General features: G+C 47.7%; 2 protein-coding genes across 2 annotated transcripts in view; both read right to left on the reverse strand.

Moving 5' to 3' along the window:
- Positions 1–13037, reverse strand: part of LOC106977166 (cationic amino acid transporter 3-like) — an 89225-nt gene extending 76188 nt beyond the window's left edge. Inside the window, exon 1 of the mRNA XM_053225967.1 lies at positions 12928–13037. The gene's annotated coding sequence lies outside the window, so the exon portion shown is untranslated. The remainder of the gene's footprint in view (positions 1–12927) is intronic.
- Positions 1–25096, reverse strand: part of LOC128316363 (cationic amino acid transporter 3-like) — a 293114-nt gene that overhangs the window by 50538 nt on the left and 217480 nt on the right. The window lies entirely within an intron of this gene.

Below are 25096 nucleotides of genomic sequence, written 5' to 3' on the forward strand. Positions count from 1 at the left end.
TAGATTGAAACATTTAAGACTGACATGCAGAAGGGAGGAGTGGTACCATAGTCAATTAATTGAATGGTACCTTATATTGCCTTGCCTTGCCCTTATATTGCAAGCTCCCAGGGGTGCCTGGGTGGCTCAGCTGGTTAAGCATCTGACTTTGGCTCCAGTCATGATCTCATGGTTCCTGACTTCGACCCGTGTCAGGCTCTGTGCTAACAGCTCAGAGCCTGGAGCCTGCTTCAGATTCTGTGCCTCCCTCTCTCTCTGCCCCTCCCTGCTCAGACTCTGTCTTTCTATCTCTCTCAAAAATAGAGAAACATTAAAAAAATTATTGAAAGCTCCAATAGATAATAATTTTCTGTATTTACCACCATTTTTCCTGCACTTTCTGTAAATAACTACACAGATAGGTTCTGTATACTTTTAATGTATACTTTTAATATAGACTAAAATGAGAAGTTAGATTGTCCTTCAAGTCAAAACTATAAGTTTTTAAGTGAGAAAGACTTTATTCAATCTATTAAAGATCAGATTTCAACTAATTGTACATGAATACAAAGGCAAATTCCAAATTAGAAATTCAGGCACCACACTGGTTCTTTGTGCAAAAGAAGTCAAGCAAAAGCAACAATTTTCTTCCCCTAAATCATCATCACCACCACCACCACCACCATTACCCCCAAATCATCATCACTCAGTTACACATAGTGCAAGACAGTAGTGGCAAATACAGAATTCCCCTCTTTGGGAACTTACAAGTAAGGCCATTTCAAGAATACATTCCCAAATGCCTAAGTAAATAAAAGATACATGAGATTTTAACCAGAACAGGTACTCTTCAATCAGAAATGAACAGTCAAGACTAAGGCATATTAAGATCTCAAATGGCTTCTTAGTTGATGGAAGGTAATAGTAGTAAGGACCTCATGTTCTGTGTTGGCAATAGTAGTGAGTATCTTCTGTGCACTGTTAGTCAACCTGACTAGGCTGCATGGAAGTGCAGAGAATTGCCCCATCTTGGCATTATGTATAATTGTTTTGCAGTAAGACCTCAGTTTAAGTATCTCTTCAGCTTGGACATGATCTAATAAATAGAACTTCTTTTAGGCCTTTCTTCCATGTCCCTCACCAAAATACAAAAAATAATCCACCACATCTCAAAACAGTAAGTCCAGTTTGACCGACTAAACAAGATCTAGTTAAATATTTGCTACAGATATTTATATGGATCTATATACTAAGATACAACAACAACAACAGCTCTCATCTTGGTCTGCTGATAAGGAAAAGAAAGAGAAACTATTGCACTAGTATTAAAAGTGTAACTTCTCCCCAGGGGAAAGAGAAGAAAGGTCAGATAACTTCCCTCAAAGGTTGGAAAAATACTGAAGTAAACAAGTTCAGGGCATAACAAAGAAAATTAATATCCAACATTATCTCCCAGGAGTCTTCTGGGAACAACCTCACAAACGGATTACTTACCAGGCATCCTCCTACATATGTTCCCACTTTGTACTATATTCTGTTTGCATGTTACTAGGAAAAAGCCTTTGTCTCTCTTTCTAAAATAAAACTCCTCAGGATAGAACCTGCTTCCTGGTCTCAATGAGGCTAGGAACCCTAATTCTGCAGGTAAATACTAATAGGCACAACCAAGACTAGAACTTGAAAGCATGGCAGCCCCCAAACTGTGTACTCATTAGACGAAGAGGAAACACAGCCACCTCTTCCATCTCATCTATCTACCCTACCACCCTCAGCCCTACACCTCACAATCCCACCCCAGTCTGGCAAAGGCTGAATTCCAAGTTGGTGAAAATCCATCCTGATGCAACATAACACGCTTCAGACCAACTGTATGCAGACCAAATCCATCCACTCTAATGTAGACCAAAATCTACATAGATGTAGACCAACCTGCTTTTGCTTTTTTCCCCACAATACATATGGAGTCCCTCCTATATGCAGACACCAGACAAGTATCATTGCACCATTGTTTGGGTAAATAAGCAGAGAGCCATAGCTTTTCTAGAAACTGTATAGACTCCATATAATCTACTACCATTCTGGGATGGTTGTCAACAAGGCACCTTGTCTTAGTCCTTCCGGAATAACTACACAGAAGACAGAGGTAGACGCAATGTTCCCCATTCATGATTTGACATTTACAAGTTTAGCTTCATTGAGAATCTACTTTTTGAAATTCTTCACATTTCTATCACACCAAAAAAAGATGTTCAACCTGATAAATCAGAAAGGACTGAGCTTCTGCACTTAGAGGCCTTCAGAGACTTGAATGGGCAACCAAGAAGAACCAGAACTTGATTTTCCAAACAGGAATCAGAAAGACAGCTAGGAAAAGCCAGGAAGGGTAGGCAATAATGATTAGAGAGTGCTGTGACACAATGATGTCAAGAGTGAAAATCAATTTCTTCTCTATTTCCTATATGATTCTCTACTCATTTTTAACAACCACTGAATCCTGTCAACACAGGACACTTAATAAAGTCATAGGAAGAAAGCAGAACAATGAAATACATCTGCCTATCCACCTTATTTTCCAAACTACAACTGTAGACAGGATGACCTTTGTCTCCAATGAGCACTGATCCGCAATCATATTTTCTAACAAGTAATGCTCAACAACTTTGTTTTTCCCCTCAAATATTTCTTCAACTTGTAAGCTGATTCTGGACATCCATCCAGTGATCCCACTCAACACAATATCCTATTCCACTTTTAGACTTGCAGTTGTGAGTGGTCCACACAAGGTGGATTAGAAAAGACTAACTATCGCTCTGGTAATATTAGTTCTTTAAATGTGCCCTTCACTCCTCCTTGTAAGTACTCAGCTCTCTTTTTCTGTCCTCTCTCACCACACCCTGCGTGGTTCATCTCACAGCCCTAGGTGGCTGCTCCACACTGTCACCATCTACCTTGAAAAGTTAATTTGTTTTCCTTTGTTTTGCTGTAGGCAAGACACCAGATAATCTGAGTTATATGAAAGTTGTATCATGCCTCAAACTCCTGCGTTCCTATCCAAATACAGAGCCATATGACTTCACCCTCAAGACCCATCTGCCTAATCCGAGCTTGGGCAACATAATCTGCAACAAAGAGCATCTACCACCACTTTTTACAGGACATTCTTTATCCCTCTTCCTTAGTTCTTTCTAATCTCCACACTGCTTTGTGATTTCTGGGATAAAACAAGAAACAAGGACTAAGATTAAATAAAAGAATATATTCCATAAAATCATATTTACCCATTTGAAATATACTTGTAAAGGAAATTGTACCTTCCACATGATTTTGCTTAAACTAAGGTTAAAATGAATCTGCCTTTGAGAAGCCTATAACAGTTATCAAATGATAATAGACATCGCACAAGAACTGGTAGAGGGCAAGAAAGGGACAATCTAGAAAGAAACATGTGCCACCTATAATCAATAAAACAGGTGTCATGCATGGATAAGTGTTGTCTGTGTTTCTGGTGTTGGGGTAGTGCCCACAGTATACATGGTGGTAGGGAGGGGGTAGAGGGGAGAGAACAGTTTATATTCTTTGACATTATGTTCATTGAACAGCCTTTGAAATTAAAGAGTTGCAAATATGTTCGGAGATAACAGCAAACTGCCTCTTGGAGACCCAGGAAACCAGACCTATGTCAGACTTCTCCACCAAGCCTTTATCAATCAATAAAAAGCCTATCGTGTACATAAAGTTGATAGACTCCAAAAGAAATAACAGAGCCATCAAGTTTCAAGGTTATTTAGCACTCATTCATTTATAATATACTTGGGACCTCAGAGAGGCCTTCCTAAAGTGTTTTAAAAACCACTAGGCAGACACATCCCCGGGGAACTGGTAATCTTTCCTCCTATAGCCTGACCTGGCCTGTAACCAGTCACCCCAAACTTTTTAAAATTAGATAAGAAAGGCAGGGAGGTACGTTCAGCAGCTGTAAAAAATAGATATCTAACTCCTAAGGCCTAGAGGAAGAAGACCTCAATTCCTCTCTGGTGACAGGGAACCACCTTATTAAACTGGACGTGCTACTCTGCCAAGTCAATGACAATGTCCTCCCTAAGAATAGATGACACAGAGACTCTCAAAATCTCCAGTGAGAAAGTGTGGCAAAACATGAAGGAGACACCAGAGACAGGTGGAAGAATCTTCATTCAAGGAAAATGTCTATGCATATTATGTGTTGGGCCCAGAGTGAAAGACAAAGCTAAATAAAGCAAATTCTGCACCAGGTCTGAGAGGAAAGCCCAGAAAGGAAGGCAAAGCAAAGAGGTGGGTTGGAAGCTGGAGGAGAAGCACCAAGGAACAACCTTCCCTAACTCATATTTTCTTCAGCAGAGCTGAGAACATTTCTGGTCTGGAGGAGAACACAGTATAGGCTTCCAAATCACTCTGACCCCAGAAAATCTACCTGTCTTGCCCAAACTCACAAGGATTCTGGTCTGCACACACTCCCAATCCAAAGTCTATCTCTGGAACCATGAAATAACCTCTGCTCAAACCCCATAGGGTTTGGGCATCTAACTGCAGTCCAAACCAGCCTTCTTCCTCTCTGGCTCTGTCTCAGTTTTCTTGCCCACACTATAAATAGAAGAAATCACTTACCCATGGGCTGTTTCAGCCTCAGAGGAGAAGGACCTGAAAAGAATGTTTAAGTGAAACCCAGGGACAGGGAAGGAGCTTGGCCAAGCAGCGTCAAGACTTGGAGTGGAGCTTAGAGGGTGAACTCAAGGTGGCAGGGCCCACAGGGAGGCAGGGCCATCAGGAGGCAGGGCCATCAGGAGGCAGGGCTATTATGAGCCTGGGAAGCCTGACAGTAGGGCACAAGGGAGGGATGGGAAACTGTGAAGGAGATGGATTAGGCAGAATCCTGGAGGAAAGTTGGAGGTGGACAATGGAAGAATAGTGGGGCCATGCATGGGAAAGGAGGTGGGCTGAGTTTTAAAGAAGACTTTTTCAAGATGTGAACTCAGAAGTAAGCTTCTCAGGGTGCTGGTCATGGAGGAGGTCCTGATTTTCAGAAGTAGAGTGTGGGGAGCCAGGTGGAGCCAACCTGTGGTGATCTGAAGGCAAGTCCCAGATCCAGCCAAAGTGTCCACTCAGCAGTCCTTTAATTAAGGGTAGAAGCAACCTCTCCATGAGCCTCCTCTCTCAGAATCTCCTACTAGGTTCCCCTACCAGCACCACCCATTCCCAACCTATCACCCATGTTTCCCATTGCTACAGGATTAAACCAAAAGGTTTCTGGTTTAAGCTTCACCACAAGGGATTTCCTGAGGCAGTTATTCACATAATCTAACTGAATATGCACTGAGCATTGGGCTAAAGGAAGTAAGGGAAAATATATAGCCCCTACCTAGAGACCTTCCTGCCCTAGACATTCCAAACATAGTTTCTAAGACTCTGAAACAGTGACCAAAGAATATTTCCCAGAACATTAATTATCCAACAGAGGCAAGACTTCTCAGAGATGGAGGAGGTGGGACCTACTTAAAGACCAAAGACTGAATGCACTAGTGATGGCCTAAGAAGGCATAGGTCTCCAGGAAAAGGAGCACCACTGCCTTCTCTTAATAGTGCTGTGATGCCTCTAAACCCTAAATTAGGTTCCTTAAACACTGGGGTAGATGTGAAGGGGGTAAGAGAAGGGTAGTGGGAATTTCCTAAAGGGACAGAGTCTATACTAAGTATACTAAGACAGAGAACACTGAGCAAAGAATTGCTCCAGATGTCAGAAAGAACCTCCAACTGAAGAAAACCTAAAATTCACATTGACCCTGCCCTACCACATATCCAGTAGTCATGGACCAAGGGCACTAATTGAGCCCCTCTTTGTTCCAGGTGTTATTCTGGGTGGTGGATGAGAGTCCCAACCAGGACTACAGAGCCAATCCTAGAGGCAAAGGAGACAGGCAGGAATTGGAAGGATGGCTGTCAGGACAGAACAGTAGGTGAGGGGCACCTGGGGTTTCATTTGTGTCTGTTCCAACAGTGTTAGGCTTTATTCCCTTGCCTCAAGCTGAGACTTCCTCAGATGTGCATCTGCTAAAGGAAAGAAGGGCAGGTGCAGGAGGAAAATCTGTCTATCCTTGTATGCCATCCCAAGAGCAATCCTTCCCTTTATCCCTATGCTATTCACTACCTGCTGGGTAGAGGGTGGGGGCTACAGAAATACCATAGACCCCAGACAATCAGCAGGTAATGAAAGAACCTGTCCAGGTGCCCTCCTTCCCTACCTGCCTTTGGGCAGCAGGGGTGCTCGAGCAGCCTGGAGGCACTAGGCCATGCTTTAGGCTTGACCCAGAGCCTGGGCCCTGCAGGGCTTATGCCTCGTGGGACCCCTCAGTGGTGGAGGCAGTGTTCCCCATATTCCCTAGCATGTTGCTGCCCCCTTTTCCTCGCAGGGCTTCAACCTCCCTGGTGGGCACCTCATGAACTTCTTCTACCCACTTTAGTGTCTTGCCCAGAATCCCCTGCAGGTTGGGACTGAGCTCTACTCCAACCATCTTCTTTGCTTCCTAGGGCTCACCCAAGTCCACTCCAGCCCTCCCCGGTGCCCCCATTCAGGCCACAGCCCCTCCCACTACCACTGCAGGTTTCTCCACGTGGATGTGCTACAGGTCACGATGCCACCCAGGAGTCTACCCCCACCACTGTTGCCCTTGCTGCTGCACCCTTAGCCTTTCCACTCTTTTCACAGTGGACACAGTGGCTCTGAAGTCCCCGTTGCCCCCCCACCAGTGTCCACGCCAGTAGCCCAGACCACGTTCCTGTCTCTGTGGTCAACGCTGCAGCCATGACATCACCATCATAGCCCCAATCTGGATTGCCACTGTGGCCTGGGTGGCACCTGACTGGGAGAAGAAGACAAAGAGCAAAGGGCCCTACACGTGCGCCCTTGCATCAAGGAGTTCCAGATGGCTGCAATCTCCTGAGGCATCAGGCCATCCACACAGGCGCCAAGGCTGGCCAGGTCCCTTCCAGTACTATGGAGATGCCCACCATGGTCCCCCTAAGTCTCCTGAGCATGCCTAGCTGAGCTGAGTGGACCAGTGGGGGAGGGAAAGATGAGAGTGCAAGTAGTTGAGTAGTCACAGGAGCCACAGAGGCCATGGTGTTGGGTGGAGTGTGACCTGGACCCACCCTGGAAAACACATCCAGAGAAGCACGCCTGTGACATGCTTGGCAAGGCCTTGGTGACATCTCCCACCCAAGCCTAGACAAGCTATGGCTTCAGATGAGGAGTTCTACCCATGACCAATGTTCCTACAGTGATGCAAGTGCAATGACGGTGGGGGCTACTACATGTTCCCATGCTACAGGACAGGATGGCACAGTGCACAAGCCCTGCAACTACTCCCACTGTGGGAGACCATCTCCCTCAAGATCATCTCAACAGCCATGTCCCACAAGTGCCCTCCACAGACAGCCCTTCAAATGTGACCCATGTGAGGCAGCTTTTGCCAAGAAGGACCCACTGTGGGCATACACAGTGTGACTCAAGGAGAAGGTGCCATGTCATGTGTGAGGCAAGATGCGATCTCGGCTTATATTTTGAACTACAGGAAGGTGCACTGCCAGGACCCTCATCATGTCTGTGAGTTTTGCAACCAAGGTACCGGTGAGGTCTGTCTTACAGCAGCAGCTGCAGTGGCAGTGGCACCCTCTTCCCCCAGCTGTGGGCTCCCTCTAAGCCCAAGGGGCAGCCTCTCAGCCACTTTCCTCCCAGCCCTGGTGAACTATCCTTTGGAGGCAGGGAGAGTGGAAAGTGTAGGAAGGTCCCTTGGAGTCCTCTCCTCTTCCCCTCTCTCTTCCCAACACCTCCACTCTACTTTCCCCATCTACCATATAGCCTCCAGAAGGAAAGGAGGAAGACATCTTTCTTAGGGGAATTCACTAGGTTTTAAGGATTTGGTTCTCCTGCACCTCTCTCCTCCCTGAACCCACACACACCTGTCCCCTCAGTTGTGTTAAAGTCCCGGGTAGTGGGCAGGACTGGAAGAGCACAGGAGTGGCTAGTGTCCTCACCCTTCTCCTCCTTCCACCCTCCCCCTGCCCTGCCCTTCCAGGGATGTGTGAGCCCCTCCTTGATGGTCCTTCCTCTTCCTCTTCCATCTCCACTACTTTCTGCTGCCTCTCCCTGGGGAATTGGTGCTTTTCTTTCTTTAAGGGGGGGGAAGAAGGGAGGGACTCAAAGATTCTGTCACACAGACCAAAAAAACGTAAGACTTGGAGTAGGGGCAGAAGCAGGGAAGGCAACCGTAGTAAGTTCATAAGGTGGGGTTGTTTGGGGCCAGGCCTTAAACATCATTTTACTAGCATAACTATCAGAGTAAGACAAGTCAAGGGAGTAAGAGAAAGAGCCACTAGGGCCAGAGGTAGGACAAGAGATTGAAGTTTGGTGTTCAGGGTAAACTGGGGTGGGGGAGAATCTAGGGAATATAGATGCTTACCAGAAGTGGGGGGATGAAGCCACAGTGTCTCCATTCCTCTTCCCCTCCAGCTCCAGCTCTGGCATTTTTTTCTCATCCCCCTCCCATAGGACAGAAGCTGTGGCCTTGCCATGTCATTGTGTTCCTCTGTCCCCTGCATGTTCCCCACCCTCACTCCCTCCTTTTTTGTGGGCCCCATTACAATATTTTAATTCAAAAAAAGTAGAAATGAAAAGAAGTGACCAAGACTGGCAGGGTGGGGGGAATCAGATGATAAAAAGTTGGGGTCATAATTCTGTCTTGGAGGAGTGGACACAATGTGGCGACATGGAAGGTGGAGCCCATGCATGTGATTTCACATGAAGTATCTGAAAATTGAGGGGTGAGGGAAGAAGTAAGGAGGCAGGGATGTGAACCAGAGACAGGGGAAGAGGCAGGAAGAGACAGAGATAAGAGAAGCAAGAAAGAGAGATGGAAGGGAGAGCAAGAAAGGCCTGTGCAGCCTCTCCATAGGCAAAGATCCCTGTGAATCCTGGAGAGTAGCCACGTTTGGTGTTGGAAAAAGGACTTTAAAAGGCAGTGAAGGCCTGGCACCAGATGTGTGTTGTGATTTACCATAATCCCTGAAACACTGCTGCTACATGATCACACAAACATTCCTGAGATCAGGCTCGGACCTGGCCATTGCTGGGTGAGACCCTCCACCAGAGGGTCTGACTGGGTCAAAGCTGCAGGGCCCTCAGAAGTAAGGGGTATGGAAACACAGCCCCATCTGAGATAAAACTCAGGAGGGAGCTGCCTCCTGGAAGCTGATGACTTGATTGTGAACAGGGTAGAAGCAGGGAATGGATGGAGGCCAGAGACAAAGGAGCGGTGCTTGATTGCCAGTCAATGGGAGCACAGAGTTCTGATACCAGAGACTGGGTAGCTGGGTAAAGCCATTTTCACCTCTCCCATGCATGCGCATACACACACGCACACCACAACGATCCACCCCAGTAAGCTAAGAAGCACCATCTAGTGGAGGAAAGAGCTGTTACACCACTCCCTGTCCAACTGCGCCTACCACCCTCTAGAGTAACACCACAACTCTCTCTGCCTGCTTAGTTTAGGGATTATAAAGTGCTTCATAGATTGACTTCTAGGGTTTCAATTTCAATCGTATTCCATTCTATTCATTGGTCCATCTATTCAATTTCTTTCTTTTATTATTCTTGAATACAGAAAGAAAAAATTTATTTTTATTTTCCATTTTTATAAAAAGATTTCTCTTTACTTTTTTCTACTATATTTTTTTTATTTTTTTAATTTGTTAAATGTTTTTTTATTATTTTTGAGAGAGACAGAGTACGAGTGGGAAGGGGCAGAGAGAGAAACAGACACAGAATCTGAAGCAGGACCCAGGCTGTGAGCTGTCAGCACAGAGCCCAACATGGGGCTTGAATTCATGAACCACGAGATCATAACCTGAGTCAAAGTCAAACACTTAACCAACTGAGCCACTCAGGTGCCCCTATTTTTTACTTTTTTACAAAATTTTTAAATTGTTTTTACTTTCATCATTTCATTTTATTCTATTTTATTGTATTTCTTTTTTTTATTTTCAAATGTTTCCTTTTTTTCTTTTTCCTTTCTTTTTCATTTTCTTTCCTTTTCTCTATTCTATAAAGCTTCTTTCAACAGCCAGACCAAAACACAGCTATGATATAGTATTCTATATTTGATTTTTTGTGTTGTTTTTAATTTATTTTTTAATTTATTAATTCTTTTTATTCCTCCAAAATGACAAAATGAAGAAATTCAACCCCAAAGAAAGAACAGGAAGAAATGACAGCCAGGGACTTAATCAGCACAAATACAAGCAAGATATCTGAATCAGAATGTAGAATCACAATAATAATACTAGCTGAGGTTGAAAAAAGCATAGAATCCTTTTCTGTGGAGACAAAAGAAGTAAAATCTAGTCAGGACGAAATTACAAATGTTGTAACTGAGTTGCAATCATGTATTGATGCCATGGTGACAAGGATGGATGAGACAGAGCAGCAAATCTGTGAGGGAGAGGACAAACGTATGGAGACTAATGAAGCAGAAAAGGAGAGGGAAAATAAGTCAAAACAGCATGATATAAGAATTCGAGAATTCAATGACTCTTTAAAAAGGAATAACATCTGAATCATAGGGTTCCTGGAAGATGAAGAGAGAAAAAGGGGTAGAAAGTTTATGTGAGCAAATCATAGTGGAAAACTTTCCTAACCTGGGGAAAGACATAGACATCAAAATCCAGGAAGCACGGGAAATTCCCATTAAGTCAAACAAAAACCAACCATCAACAAGGCACATCATAGTCAAATTCACAAAATAAACAGACAAGGAAAGAATCATGAAAGCAGCAAGAGAAAAAAAAAAGTCCTTAATCTATAAGGGAAGACAGATCAGGTTTGCAGCAGACATATCCACAGAAACTTGGCAGGCCAGAAAGGAGTAGCAGGATATATACAATGTGCTGAATTAGAAAAATATGCAGCCAAGAATTCTTTGTCCAGCAAGGCTGTCATTCAAAATAGAAGGGGAGATAAAAAGTTTCCCAGACAAACAAAAACAAGGAGTTCATGAACACTAAACTGGCACTGCAACAAATTTTAAGGGAGACTCTCTGAGAGGAGAAAAGATTAGACAAAACAAAACAAACAAACAAAAAAAGCAACAAAGACTAGAAAGGACCAGAGAACACCACCAGAAACTCCAACTCTATAGGGAACACAATGACACTAAATTAATATCTTTCAGTATTCACTCTAAATGTCAATGGACTAAACGCTCCAATCAAAATACATAGGGTAAAAGAATGGATAAGAAAACAAGATCCATCTATATTCTGTTTACAAGAGACCAATTTTAGACCTAAAGACACCTTCAGATTGAAAGTAAGGGGATGGAAAACAATCTATCATGCTAATGGTCATCAAAAGAAAGCCATAGTAGTCATACTTATATCAGACAATATAATTTTAAAATAAACACTGTAACAAAACAAAACAAAACAAAACAAAAAGACCTTAACAGAGATGAAGAAGGGCATTATATCATTATGGGGTCTATCCACCAAGAAGACCTAACAATTGTAAACATTTAAGCCCGCAAATACGTAAGTCAATTAATCATAAACATTCAGAAACTCATTGATAATAAGAAAATGCCTAGAATATTTAGTTTTATAAATCTCTTCAACTATACACATTTATTTTGCATATATTTTTATTTATGCTCAATAACAGGCAACAGAAGCAGGTATTAATACTTCTATTTTACAGATAATGAAACTAAGGCACAGAGAGGTTAAGTAACTTGCCTCAAGTCACAGAGCTGGTAAGGAGCAGAGCAAAGAATCAAATGACTGCAGTGTGATGCCCGCTCCTGCAGGTGAGTCCTGCAACTTCTGCCCTGGGAAGCAGCTAATCTTGGAGCCTGGTGTGTGAGGGAAAAATTACTCCCCAGAGGGCAAAAGACCTGCCTCCTGTGGCCCTTCTCAGCATGTTCTGCCTGGAAGAGCTTGGCCAAGTTGGGGCCTCATCTGGAAAGTGGGGAAGTCATACCTTACCTTCTGAAGATGAAAGGCTAAACCAGATCATTTACTGAAGGTCTTTGAGTTTTAAAACACAGAATTCAGTCCATGAAAAGGGTAGGTGAAGGGTGTAGCCAGGATAAAGTTCTCAAAGCCTTCAGTCTCCCCATCCCCATCCCTGTCTCCCTCTCCCTCTTTCTGTCTCCTGACCTTCAGGGTCCTCTTCCCCACCTGCTTAAGTCCTGGAAGCTGTCTCCCCCAGCCATGGCTCACTATCCTATGCAGTCCAGGCTCAGTCAGCCTCACAGCCTATGAGGACACATCAAGGCCAGAGACATCAGCCTAGCTTCCCAGTACCTTGCCCACCCAGCCAAGAGTCACTGGGGAGCTACAACCATGGAATATTTTACATTTCTGCTACACATCTCTACCACCTGTGACACCCATAACATCCCACCACTGGAGGGTGGGCTCTCCTGGCTCTCCAAGCTTTATGTCTCTCCAGCAGATCCTGTTTCCTCCATCCCTCTAACACACTTTTCCCAAAACACACACACACACACACACACACACACACACACACACACACACACACACTTCCTTCTCATCCAAGGTCCACTTTCCCTACCCCCAAGATCATGCATTTACTGAGAGCTCTGACTTATCTCATCCTCTCCTTTCCATTTCTCTGCTCCTTGTTAACCAAATGAGTATCATTCTCCTTGTCTCCTAGGAAACCTTCTAGACTTGTGTGTCTTCCTCCATCATCCCATCTTTGGTCACTGCCAGTCTCCCATCATCCGAGTCATGGGGTCTGGTCCAGTTGTCCTTGACCAACTCAGCTCAAAACATTTGCTGAGGGAGCACCCAGAGCGCTATGCCTCTCTGTCTTGGTTCTCAGCCTCATCTTACCAGCTGCCAGGAGCTCCCACACGGTAGGGCCCTTGATTCTCCCTCTGGGTCTCCCCTCAGTGTCCAGAACACATAGAAGGCAGAGTGTGTGACTCACTGATTCAGCTCCCTAGGATAAAATAGGGAACAGAGGAAGAAAACCAATCAGGGACATCATCTTAGCCTACACTGTCCTGTGAGGTTTAGTGCCAGGAAAACAAGCAGCTGGAGGGAATCCATCTCTAGTAGGGCAGTGCTTTCCTTTAGAGATCCTAGGGTGTGTGTGTGTGTGTGTGTGTGTGTGTGTGTGTATGCACGCACATATATGCACACACACCTGACATGCACAGAGGGGAAAGGAGGATGTGTTTGTGAAACTCCCGCAGCCCAGGTCCTGTCTGGAGGTGAGAGTATTTAGAAGCTAGACTCCCAGACCCTCTGCAGCCCCAGCAGACACAGGCCCATGACTGCAGGGACAGAGGGCAGCCAGCGCTGCCACCATAGGTGAATGCATGCTGGACCCTGGGCAGGCTCCATCCTCCCTGAGTTTGAATTTGCTCCAACCAGGGTACAATTCACATGGTTTGCTGTGTTCTGTGCTTCAGCCCAGTCCCCATCTTCCCTTTTTGTCCACACTCATGGGCATTTCCTGTGTTCAGAGCTTAGAGCACTTGTTAGGCTGAACCATAAGAAATTCCTGGTAATCAGTTGGTTGTGGTTTCTACAGTCCACTGCTTTTGCTTTTCTCTCTTCTAAACATTTTTTTACACAGGCTAAGGAGACAGGGGAGCAGACTGAAGAAGGACAAATAATAAGAGCTAATATATATTGAGTGCTTACTATGTACCCAGCATTTTGCATCCTTAGTACAGTGTTATTTTTTACTACAGTCCCAGGAATTATTTCCTGAAGACCCTGCAATTATTTCCCACCTTTTATAGGTGAGTGGGTCCAGGTGGAGAGGCTACATGGGGAGGAACAGGGCTGGGATTCTAGCTCAGCTCAAGACCTCCTGCTTTGCCACAGCCCCCCACAACCAGGGGAGTCCTGGCAGAGACTGGGAGCCAGAAGACAATGCCTGAAGCTTCACATCAGGATGGGGAGGAGGACACAGGCAAAACCAGAACTCTGGAGGGGCCAGAAGAGCCCCATGGATGCAACATGGGCAAAGGCCAGGGACCACACCTGAAACCCAATGGGAGAAGGGCCAGTCAGAGAAAGAACCAGGTCAGAAACACCACTAGGGCAGATATGGGAAGGGGAGTTGGAGGCAGCCAGGGGCAGAGCACAGGACTGAGGAAGAAGCACCTGCAGGGTGCAGCCAAGGCAGGTGTAGACAGAAGTACGGTGACTTGGAGTAACCATGCTACAGATCCAGGACAGCAAGGCGGGGAAAATAGCAGTGGCACAGGGAAGGAAAGATAAAGTCCAGGTGAAAGGATAAAAAGCAGGAGGGAGGGAGAGGACCTGTGGAAGAGATATGGGATTGAGGTAAGTGGAGGAACGCAGGTTACAGGCTAATTGTGCAGAGGGGGAGTCAGAGTCATCAGTGAGGAGGGAAATAAATTGGAGTGAGATGGCAGAATAGCAGAAGGAGTGAAGGAAGGAGTGCATGAGTGCACACACACACCTCAAAGCAATTGTCTGGTCATTGGTTCCAAGATCCAAGGCAGCACCCCAGCCACATCACCCCAAACCCTGGCAAGTGTTTGGATGGGATTGATCAAAGGGTCTTAGGACTCAGACAGTGGGAAGAGAGAGGGAGGTCATGAGCCAGTGTGTGTGTGTCCTTCTGTGCCTGGCAGGCCTATGGGTACCTGAGAGTGTGTGTGCATGTGAGTACACCTGCTCCAAGAAGCAGCCTGTTGCCTGCAGGTCTCTGTCTGTTCTCCTCTGCCTCTTAATGAGTTTGTCCCCAGAAGCAGGAGTCTGTGATTCATTTATACTGTTTCTAGTCTCTCCAGGCAAAGCACTTTGCCCGTTTGCTGTTTGCCTCCTTGCCATGACCTCAGCAGGGACAGATGGAGCCAGGGAGGGAGAGAGAAGGTGATGCTTGGGCAGTTAGTACTTCCCCCACTCCTACTGCAGACAGGAGCCCCCACACTCACACACACACATAAACACAGACACATACACAGCATACACCTTTGCACACAGCTACCCACCACAGCATGCAGCCAAAGAAAATACACACACAAAAAAATGATACACCAATCACACAGGACCAGAAGACACACAAATGAACAAAGGTACTCAGACATATGAACATGACAATCACCCACACACATGGAGAGATAAGAGCCTGGGGCACAAAGCCACTTGATGCAACATCACCTGGATGTGTACCTTGCCCCGCAACACATACGCACACAGAAGACATGCAAACCTGGGTATACACTTCTCCAGACAATTGTGCACATCCACATCACTGCCTAACACATCTCAGGGCACCCTGCAGTGGGCTCCAATATCTCTGCTAGCAAATTGAAAACACCCAGCATGGCTGTCAATATCTGCCACTCTTCACTACCTTTCATGCTGGTTCCCAATCCAAGTATTTAGTACAGGCCAGTAAAGTTGTCTCCTGCCTGCCTTATGGTTTGCTTACCCTACTTCACAAGCAAAAGAGAGATTCTACTCTTCTTTTCCTCCTCCATCCCATGCCCTCTTGGCTTTCTTCTTCTACACCCCACTCATGAATCCCCTCTTCCAGGCAGCCTTTCCTGATGAACTAACTGACTCTGATTCTGAATTTGCCATTGTCCTTTGCACTTGTTGGTCTGTACTGGGTCAGTGTCACCAGGTTACTTTGCATATTAGTTGACAGGGAGGGAACTGTAAGCTCCCCAAGGGCAGGACCACTGGACCAACTATTTCAGGCAAATGCTGGTCTCAGTGGTCCAGTACCAGGCTTGGAATGTTCCTGGGAGTATTATTACCTGGTTTCACAGACAGAAAAGTTATGCCGGGCCCCAGCAGCCACCACGAATGTCTCCCTCTGTCACATGCTGCAAGCATCTCCTTCAAAATGATCTTTCAGAGCCATTTTGGAGGAGGGCACATCCTCCACTGTGTCTTCCCACATTCACCTTGTATTTAACCGGAAATATGGCTTCCCAGCTGGGTCCTCCACTTTTTCTCCAGCCTCGGAGAAAACTTCACAATTCTCAATAATTAGATCCACCCTAAAGAACAAACATGTGCCTCTGGTGAGGATTCTCAGAGCTGGGCTGCAGGCTGTGAAGAGGATCCCCACAGAGGATGCCAGGTGACCAGGCACCTGCAGCAGCAGTTGTAAGTGCTCCAGTGAAGAAGATGGTTGTGTGGAATAGGTTCATTGTACTTAAAACAAGAGAGAGACAAGGTAACCCTAAAAAGCCCTCACTGACCACCTCCCCGCCTCCCCACAGGGCTGTTTCATCCCAGCTCAGCCCCTCTGAGGAGACAGGTGCCCTCCTTGCTTTCCCCCTTTCCCCTCATCTGATTCTCCATAGCCTGTCTCTCTCCCTGCCCCTCTCTCCCTCCTGCAGTGAGAGGCACCCTCCCTCTCGCTGTCTCTCTGCACACCCTCCTCCATCATATTCCTTCTCCTCCTGTCTCCCTCTGTCTTCTGTCCATTTCTCTACTCTCTTCTCCACTCTCACCTTTTCTCCCTCTGATCTCAGTCTCTGCCATTTCTTGTCCATCTCAGTCTTTCTGTAACTCGCATCTTGTTCCTGTTCTCCCCCCTCCACCTCCACTGCTCAGAGCAGTCATACAGAGGGAGGGTGTAGGGTCTCCTTCAGCACTGGAGGACTCTGCCATTTTGTATGGAGCTCTGAATTGTTGTGTTCCTGCCACGCACACACACACATGCAGCAGCAGCAGCAGCAGCAGCAGCAGCAGAGTCCTTGACTCAGAGTCCGCATCCCACTTTCGGCAACCTCTCACTGCCTCTTTCTCTGCCCCCACCCCCTCCTTTCCTTCTCTGTCTCCCTCACCCTCCATCTCTGTTTGCACTTCTCTGGCTACCTCCTCAGCCCTGGACCCATGTCCATGGATCTGTCTTTGGCTTTGGGTCTATGGCTACCCCTTGAGCCTGAGTCCAGCTCCTGTCTCTGAGTCCCTGTATGACCCTACTATCTCTGGCCTCTAGGTGTGTCTGGGTGTCTATTTTGGATCTTTGTTTCTGCTCTCTGGATGTTCCTCTCTTTCCTCTCTCCTGTCTCTGAGTCTGACTGCCTGTCTCTGTTTCACTGCCCACTGTCTCTGTTGACTCTGTGTCTTGGTCTCTTGGACACTCAGGGTGCTAGAACCTGATCTGCCTTACAAGTCCCAACTGTTGGACTTGGCTTGAATTACTGAGCCCTACTGTCCCCATCCCTGTGTCCATCTCTCCCCTTTTGTGCACCCTCCCCCTGTTGCCCTGGAATTCCAGAGGTGGGCTGACTCAGAGAGCACAGAGATGAGGGCAGCCCTTTGTGTGGAAGGTGGTCTGTGCCAGGTTAGGATGCACTTCCAGCCCTGACTGCAGCACTCTGATTCTCACAGAACATTCCCCAGGATCCAGATACAGGTCACTTCCCTTCCTGCTATGCTGAACCGACAGACGTTGAGTCTGGGCCTTCCCCTCCCTAATCCTTCCACTGGGAGCCACTGGAAATTCTGGAAGGGGACTCCAGGTTCCCTTTGGCCAGGTATCTACATGACTGGAGTATTCTGTGAGAAGAAGAGTGAGGAGAGACAGGAGGCCCACTGCAGATGTTTTGCCAGAGGGGGACAGGGTGTCCAGAACAGAAAGTCTGAGACCCTTGCTCCTGCATCCTGGACCAGAACTGCTTAGTGACTCTTTGCAACACTCAGACAGGCCCACATGGGTGAATCAATCCAGAGAGGAGATGGGGCTGGGCTTCAAATATGGGAATGGGGAACAAAAATTATGTGTGTCCTTCCTTCTTTTATTCCCTCATGGCACCTGTAACCCTTCTTGTACATAAGAAGCTCTCAATAAAGTCCTTGGCTCATATTTCACAACCAAAACAGTGCCATAATCAGTGGAATGCAACCCCTATAAATAACCCTTCCCACCCCCACCCTCACTCACCCAGGACAGTTTGCTCTACCAAGACTTCCAAGCACCCCAGTGATCATTGGACCCCAGTTTGAATCCCAGTCATTCCTACCCCTCCTCCTCCATCACTTACCTCATGTCCCTCCTTCCTCCTAACCTCCCCCTTCCCCAACCAATGGCACTTGGCTCCCTGGATGTCTCCCCCAAAGACAGGCAGTCACTAATGAGCACTGAGCACTAGAAGGAGCAGGTCAAGGGCAGCCTAGTGGGTGGGAGGGGACTCCAGAGCTAGCAGATAAGGAGTCCCATCAGCATCTGTCAAATACATCATCTCCCTCCAGCATCCCTTTCTCTTGATCCTGGCTCCTGCCAATCCACCTCCCTGCTGAGGCTGAGGGACTGAGCTCAGGTGCAAATTCACAGAAGCCTAGACACATAATGCCTGGTCTGCTCCACACCAATTTCCCCCAGGAATGTCACTACTCCTGAAGTTTTTACCTGAAAACTCCAAAACTCTGGGAAGCTGAGGATGTAGATGGAACCGAAGGAGGAACTCTGCTCAATATCTTGATCTCAGCCCCTTGTCTCCACCACACATCCCCAAAAGTAGAGCTTAAATCTTCAGGCAATGGTAAAGAGGGTGAAATCTCAGGAAGACTATCCCAGCCTTAAAGAGACGTGAATGTTTCCAGAAACCAAGGGAGATGGGGGAAAGATGAGGTTAGAGGAGCAAAGGTCCCTTCTCCTGATGTAGACAATTTCCACGAGGGGACAAGGGACTTGGCTAGAACAACTTGAGCAGAACCTTCTCAGTAGAGACCTGCGATAGGCTTGGTGGCCACAAGAGGGCGGCAGAGAAGGGCTCTCTCCCTGCGGAGCCAGTCCTGAGCCCTGGGTACTGAGATAGGGCTGGGCTGCAGGCTGGAGTCCTTGGCTCCAGCAAGAACCTGTGAATTTCTGAATTCAGGAAACTCCTCTTACAGTCTTCCCACTATCATCCCATATTGTCTTTGGCCCCTGAAATGCCATCACCCATCCAGTCCCCTTGCCTTTTCTGGCCCCCCTGACTTGGGCTGCTGACACAGAAGGGCCACATGGCTTTTCCTTTATGGTTGTTCAGCAGGTGACATCCCAGCTCACACAGGTGATGCTTCACAGGGTCCCACCTGACAACTAGAGTCACAACTTGAACCCACATTTTCTTGATTCTCAATCCAAGGGTCTTCCCATTTTGTGCTGACTGCTGCTCCTAACAGAGAAGCATACTTCATAGGCCCCAGTGGGAAGACTGCTCACCTCACTTGTTGTGAGCATGTCAAAGCTGTACCCTTCCCTACGTGATATGTTTACACACATGAGAATGCACACAAGACTGTTAACGACGGAGCACAGACACGTACACCACAAACACCATGCAGTGCACACCCTCACCCTCAGCACACACACCCCTCTGCCCCTCAGAGTCCCACGGCCCCTGCTCCTCTCTTCCTACATCCTGAGCTGCAAGAGAAACTTCTCTTCATTCATTATTTTCTCTTTGTCCCGTGTTTGCAGAGGCTCTTCAGAGTTATAGACAGAAATGTACTTTTCCTGTTCTAATCTTGTTCCCTCCCACCACAGCCCTGTACACATGGAGAGGAGGGGCCATTCAGGGTCCTCAACTCTCTCTTCCCAGGGATCCTCTCTATCAGGCCCTTCAATGCTCCTTGCTCCTCCCATCCCTCTTCTCACCTACTGACTCCTCCTCCAAATTCTGCTTGTGCTACTGTCCCTCTTTTAACCTCAAAAGCTGGGTCTCCTAGGGAGGGAGGTGAGCACTGAAAGGACCGAGAAGGAAGGATAGGAGGGACAAGGAAGAAAACCTAACTGCAGACCAAGGGAAGGCTCTGTCCTATTCTCTTTACCCTCAGCTGGGAACTTCTGGCTTGAGTAAGACCCAGTGTTCTGACTAGCCTTACTTCCTCCCCTCTCCTAGGAGCTAAGGTGAGGAAGTGATAGTAACTAGATTGAATGCATTGACTCCGTGGAATGGGGCCAGTTTGGGGGAGGGGGGCACATGTGCAAACTTGTGAACTGATGGGTGAATATGTGCATGCAGGCGTGCCACACACAACCCCTTCTGCATAGTCCATCACACACAAGAACTCCATGCCATTCCCCAATCCAGGACTCCTTCCTTAGAAAACAAGAAGAGAAAAACATGCCAGGATTTCAAACACCTTATTCCAACTTTCCACTCATGGGGGAAACCTGAAAAGATAAAACCCTCCCCCTTTCTTTCCCTCTCGCCATGTGCCTCTAATATACTCTGATGTTTGCATTTTCCCCTTGGACCCTCTGGGTGCAGCTCCCACACACCTTCCCCAGAATGGAAGAGGCAGCAGACAGAGCCTACTCCTTGCTAAGGACTGAGACAAATGCCAATCACCTTTAGGGGCTCTCAAGGTGCCCATTCTACTATAAATTTCCGAGGTCAAAACTATTCTGATATTATCACATACATAAATGAGTATACCAGGTAGCAGGGGAAAAAACTATAAGGCAGCCAGATGAGAAGGACCAGGAATTGTTTTCATCTTCCCAGAGTCCAGCTCCATGGGGCTGGAGCCATACAGAGTATTACTGTTTAATTTAACTCAGTAAGGTGGGTGGCAGCAAATGAGGCAAGGGAAAAATGGTACCTCAGAGGGAGGGCGCCTGGACACAGTCCCCACCTTGCGTGCATAGAGCCAGGGCTCCTGGCCAAGATGTCCAAGCAGTGACAGCAGAAACAGAGGGGGGTAGTCAGGAGAATTTGGTGATTCTCAGCCCCCAATAAAGGGTGCTGTACTTGGTGGGGGCGGGAGGAGTAGAGGAGGACGTATCATCATGGGAGCTTATGAGGGACTGGATTTTGGTGCCTGGAGAGAAAAAGGCTTCAAAGGGACTCTGGGTGAGACCAGAAGGACTCAGGCTGATTGAGACAAACACTGCCTCCCCTCTTCCCTCCCCAATATACCCACTCTACAGAAGACAATAACAAGGGCCATGATGGAACTCAGCTTCCCCTCCCCCCAGCACCTGTGAATCCTGAAGCCTAAGCAGAGAGAGTTCTCCAGGGTGTGAACCACTCTGTCCCATGGTCTTCATCTCCACAGACCCAGTGGGGCAGGAGAGAGGAGGATGGAGGAGAACCTGAGGTAGAACTGCCCTCCCTCTGAACCTTCCTCATAGGGTCCTTCCTCTGGCCTCCTTCCCATCTGCAGTTCTTATGGGCATATGGTGGTTCTCTCCACTCCAGTCTCACATGCGCGTGCGAGGACTTACCAGATTAGCATCTTGCCCATAGCCACACTCAGACTGGAGTAGGGAAGGCTGAGGAAACTGGGCTTTTCTGAATAGGCACAATGAGCTGAGCATGATGAGATCAGGGAGAGTGGGGAAGGGGAGGAGCCATTCACTGGGACCAAGGCATTGTAAAGTTGGGCAACTGTCAAAGCAGTGGTATCCAAATACACTTTAGTATTTACTGGGAAGTTCTTCTCAGGTCTGATATCACTTCCTCCTGCTTTAGTTTCAGATTGTTTCCCTTTTAGGGCACTTTTGGGGAAGGAGAATTTGAATTGTAGGTTTGAGACTTGAGGACAGAGTTTCAATTATCTCTCTCCATCTAAGTGTATCCCTGCTACTTGACTTTCCTCCCTGGCTTCCACTCCCAGGCCAGGTAGGAATTCAAAGGCTCCCTGAGAAAACCTCCAATGTCAATTAGCAATTCTGAGGCCTGCTTCCCTCTAAAAGCCAACCAGGCCCTCCCCCTTTCCTTTCTCAGCAATGACCCCAACCCTGCAGTTCTCAGAATGGCCATAAGGTGGCAACTAATGCACAGATGGGCCCAGAGCTAGGCCTGGTGCCTCACCAGAGCCAGGACCCAGATCTCCTCCACCCAGATCTCCATCCACACATCCTCCTTGCCAGGCAGGAGACCAACCCCAAGGTTCTCAGGAAAGAGAGAGCTTGCAGAGAGAACTCAGGCTTTGGAGATAGGTGGGCTGTGTGAGGAGGGAGTGGAGGAAGGAAAGTGAGGGTGGAAGACAAGCCTGAGAGGGAAAACAGGTTTGCAGAGACCCAACCAGGAAGCAAGTGGTCAGGTGCAGTGTGAAGCCCAAGTTGAGAAATCACAGTGGTACTGTCTGCCACTCCCCACACCTGTGGGAGATGCAGGAGAGAAGCATCAAAGGAAGAGACTTCAAAAGGGAAAGGCTGGAGAAGGTGCAAGGCCTTAGGACGCGTTTACACAGCTGAAAGCAGGCTGCAGCTCCCTAAGGAACAAGGAATGCCTAGAGCCATTAGCATTGTCCAGGGCCAGATCCTTCTTCCCACCTGACCCTTCCTAGTGTTAAAGAAACCAATTAACTCGAAATTCAACCTTGAAAAGCTAAACCAGTAAATTGATTAATACACATGCTTAGCTGACTTTATGCACATAGTCTTTAGCAAGTACCCTAATAAAAAGAAGCTTCCTTCTGGAGTCGGAGCCTCATTCCAACATGAGTATGAGGACCTTCACTTAACTGCATTTTGTTTATGGACTCATCTTTTGCAACTCCGGCCATACTCCCTGCAACACACGCCTGTCCCAATATCCCAGGAGCTCCAGGGCAGCAGCCATAAGAGGCCTGTTAACTGGGTCAAGGGCAACCAGGAACAGGAGAAGGATGCAACCAGGAGGTGAAGTCTACACCCCAATAAAACACACAGATACAGACAGGGAAGGGTCTGCACTGCCACCTCCGTCCTTGGGGTGAGACCCAGTTGGACATCATTATCTCTGCCATTCCCAGAACACAGAGAACACGGAGGGGCTCAGGAAATTCTCCAGGGCAGTTCTGGCCCTCCTGGTGCATACATGGAGTCCGAAGAGAAGGGAGAAAACCAGGAAATACAGTCAGGAAACAGAAGAGACCAGAACAAGGAAAGGCCTGCAGGTACATTTCCTGTGGTTTAGAAAGAAACAGTGTGGGATCCAGAACCAGGAGAATTAATCACAGAAGACATCCCAGAGGAGGAGAGTAACCAGTGATTTTGCAAAGGACTAGGAGGGTAATCTGCTGGAAGAGGAGGAGAGGGGGTGGTTCAGACTGGAGTCAGACTATGAGGCTAGAGCAGGGCAGGGAGGACTAAACACTGCAACGGCTGCCCAGACGGAGCTAAGAGACCAGATCCTGGGAGTCTGTGGAGGGAGGGTGAGAAGGAGAAGGAATAGGTGTCAGTGCATGGGAGGCCTAGAAGCCCAGCTGGAAGGCTAGAAAGGAGTCACTAGAGGAGAAGGAAGGGGGATTATTACCCCAGTCTAGCTGAAGTCCTTCTCCACCTCTTCCCATTCCATAAAGCCAAGAGAATGGGAACAGAGTCCAGGGTCCTCCAAATGGGGAACAAGAAGGACTCCTAGACTAGGAGTCCGGGGCAGGTTTTCCAGAGTCAGCCATCTTGTAGCAGGAGACACTGAGTATTCCCTCCTCCAGGACCTCTGGCTCCTGTCTGTCAAGTGAGAGTGTTGCAAGCAGTGATCTCTGTACTTCCTTCTCTGAATCTGCCCTGTTGATCATGGTTCCCCTTCCCCAGGAAATGTCTGACCCATCTGTGATCCACCAGCTTTACCCCCTATCCTCTCAGCGTCCCTATGCCCTGAACCCACTTCCCTAACCAAAAGAAACTACTTCCATGATTGGGGGAGGGCGTTCTGGGCTCCTCCCAGTGGGATCCTGCTCCAGTCCTTCCAGACAACCCACCACCCTGACCATCTCTGAGTTTTCATCAGGTATTGCCCCATCCTGGTTCCTCCACCTCCCTCCCCTGCTCACCCCCATCCCTCTGACCCGCTGCACTGCCCACCTCCCACTCTGTCCCATCCCACCTTCACCACCTTCCACCCCACCCAGCTTGCCTCCCTCCCCCCTCCTGGCTCACCTCCCCAGAAAACCCCAACTCCCAGTGGGCTCCACTCTCCCATTACCTCCATCTCTCCACCCTGCTGCATCCTACCAATCTGCCCCCATTTAAGGTCATTTCTACACCTTCATTTGCACCTTTCACACCTTTCAGAATCTAGGGGGTAGAACAGGGCTCAGAGCCCAATGACAGGAAGGACGTTTGCCCTTCTCTCTCTCTTCCTGCCATATGCCTACTATCTCTTGTCTCTTCCTCTAGGCAAACCCTGTCATGTGTTTAGAAGAACTGAAGAGACCTCTCTCCATCAGGAAATTGGTGAGTGGAATAGGGTGACCAAGGAAAACCTCCTAGGTAATTCAGTCCCACCTGGGGAACTCGGTCCTCCATGGTGACCCTGTCCCTTCCTGACAGGCATTGAGTGGTGGGGAGAGCCCATAGCTCAGTGCTGCCCAAGGTTGAAAGGGACCCTTGGCAGCTCTGGGACCTCAGGGACGGCCTGATTACCTGGTCATCCCAAAGCCACTTCATCTCAGGAGAGGACAGAGGCAAATGGTGACTGTTGCCGCAGGTTGTCCTACCACCTGTGCCTCCACTTACGCTGGAGGGAGACTCCCCCTCAGCTCCTAGCACAGGTTTGCAGGAGAGAAAGGAATCTGCTCAGCCTCTGCATCTTTTCTCCTCCAAGATCCCTGATGTCTGAGAGCCCAGAGGATTCTGCATAATTTCACAATTATAGGGCGTGTGCAGGAGAGGACTCAGGCCTCCACATGGAAACCACAGATTCCCCCAGAGTCTCACCTTGTTTACCAACTGTTTGTTCCAGGTGGTCTCCCCTTCCCCCACCACACCTTGCTGAACCCAAACAATCCTGGGGAGAGGATCTCTCTCTATGGGCCCCTATTCATCTTACTGAATCCTGTATCAGGATTTTAGCTTCAGAAAACAAGTAGTGCTGTCTGCTCAAGAGAAGTTCTTCATCTCCTCTCACTTGAATCTTTCTTGCTAATTTAAGCCATCATCCTGTCCCCAGGAAATAGTGGGGCTCTCTCCCAACCTTCCCTTCCCCCACTTCTTCAGGGTCTCCATGGTATGTCCCAAAAATCTAGGTTCCACATCCCAGGCTTCCAAAGAGGCTTCTGGGCTCTGAGATCAAGCTAGGGACTGAGAAGACTGAGGATCTGTGTGGTTGCAACGGGAAGGCAGTTGTTCCTG

Source organism: Acinonyx jubatus, chromosome B4 (genome assembly GCF_027475565.1).
Source record: "Acinonyx jubatus isolate Ajub_Pintada_27869175 chromosome B4, VMU_Ajub_asm_v1.0, whole genome shotgun sequence".
Taxonomy (NCBI): Eukaryota; Metazoa; Chordata; class Mammalia; order Carnivora; family Felidae; genus Acinonyx; species Acinonyx jubatus.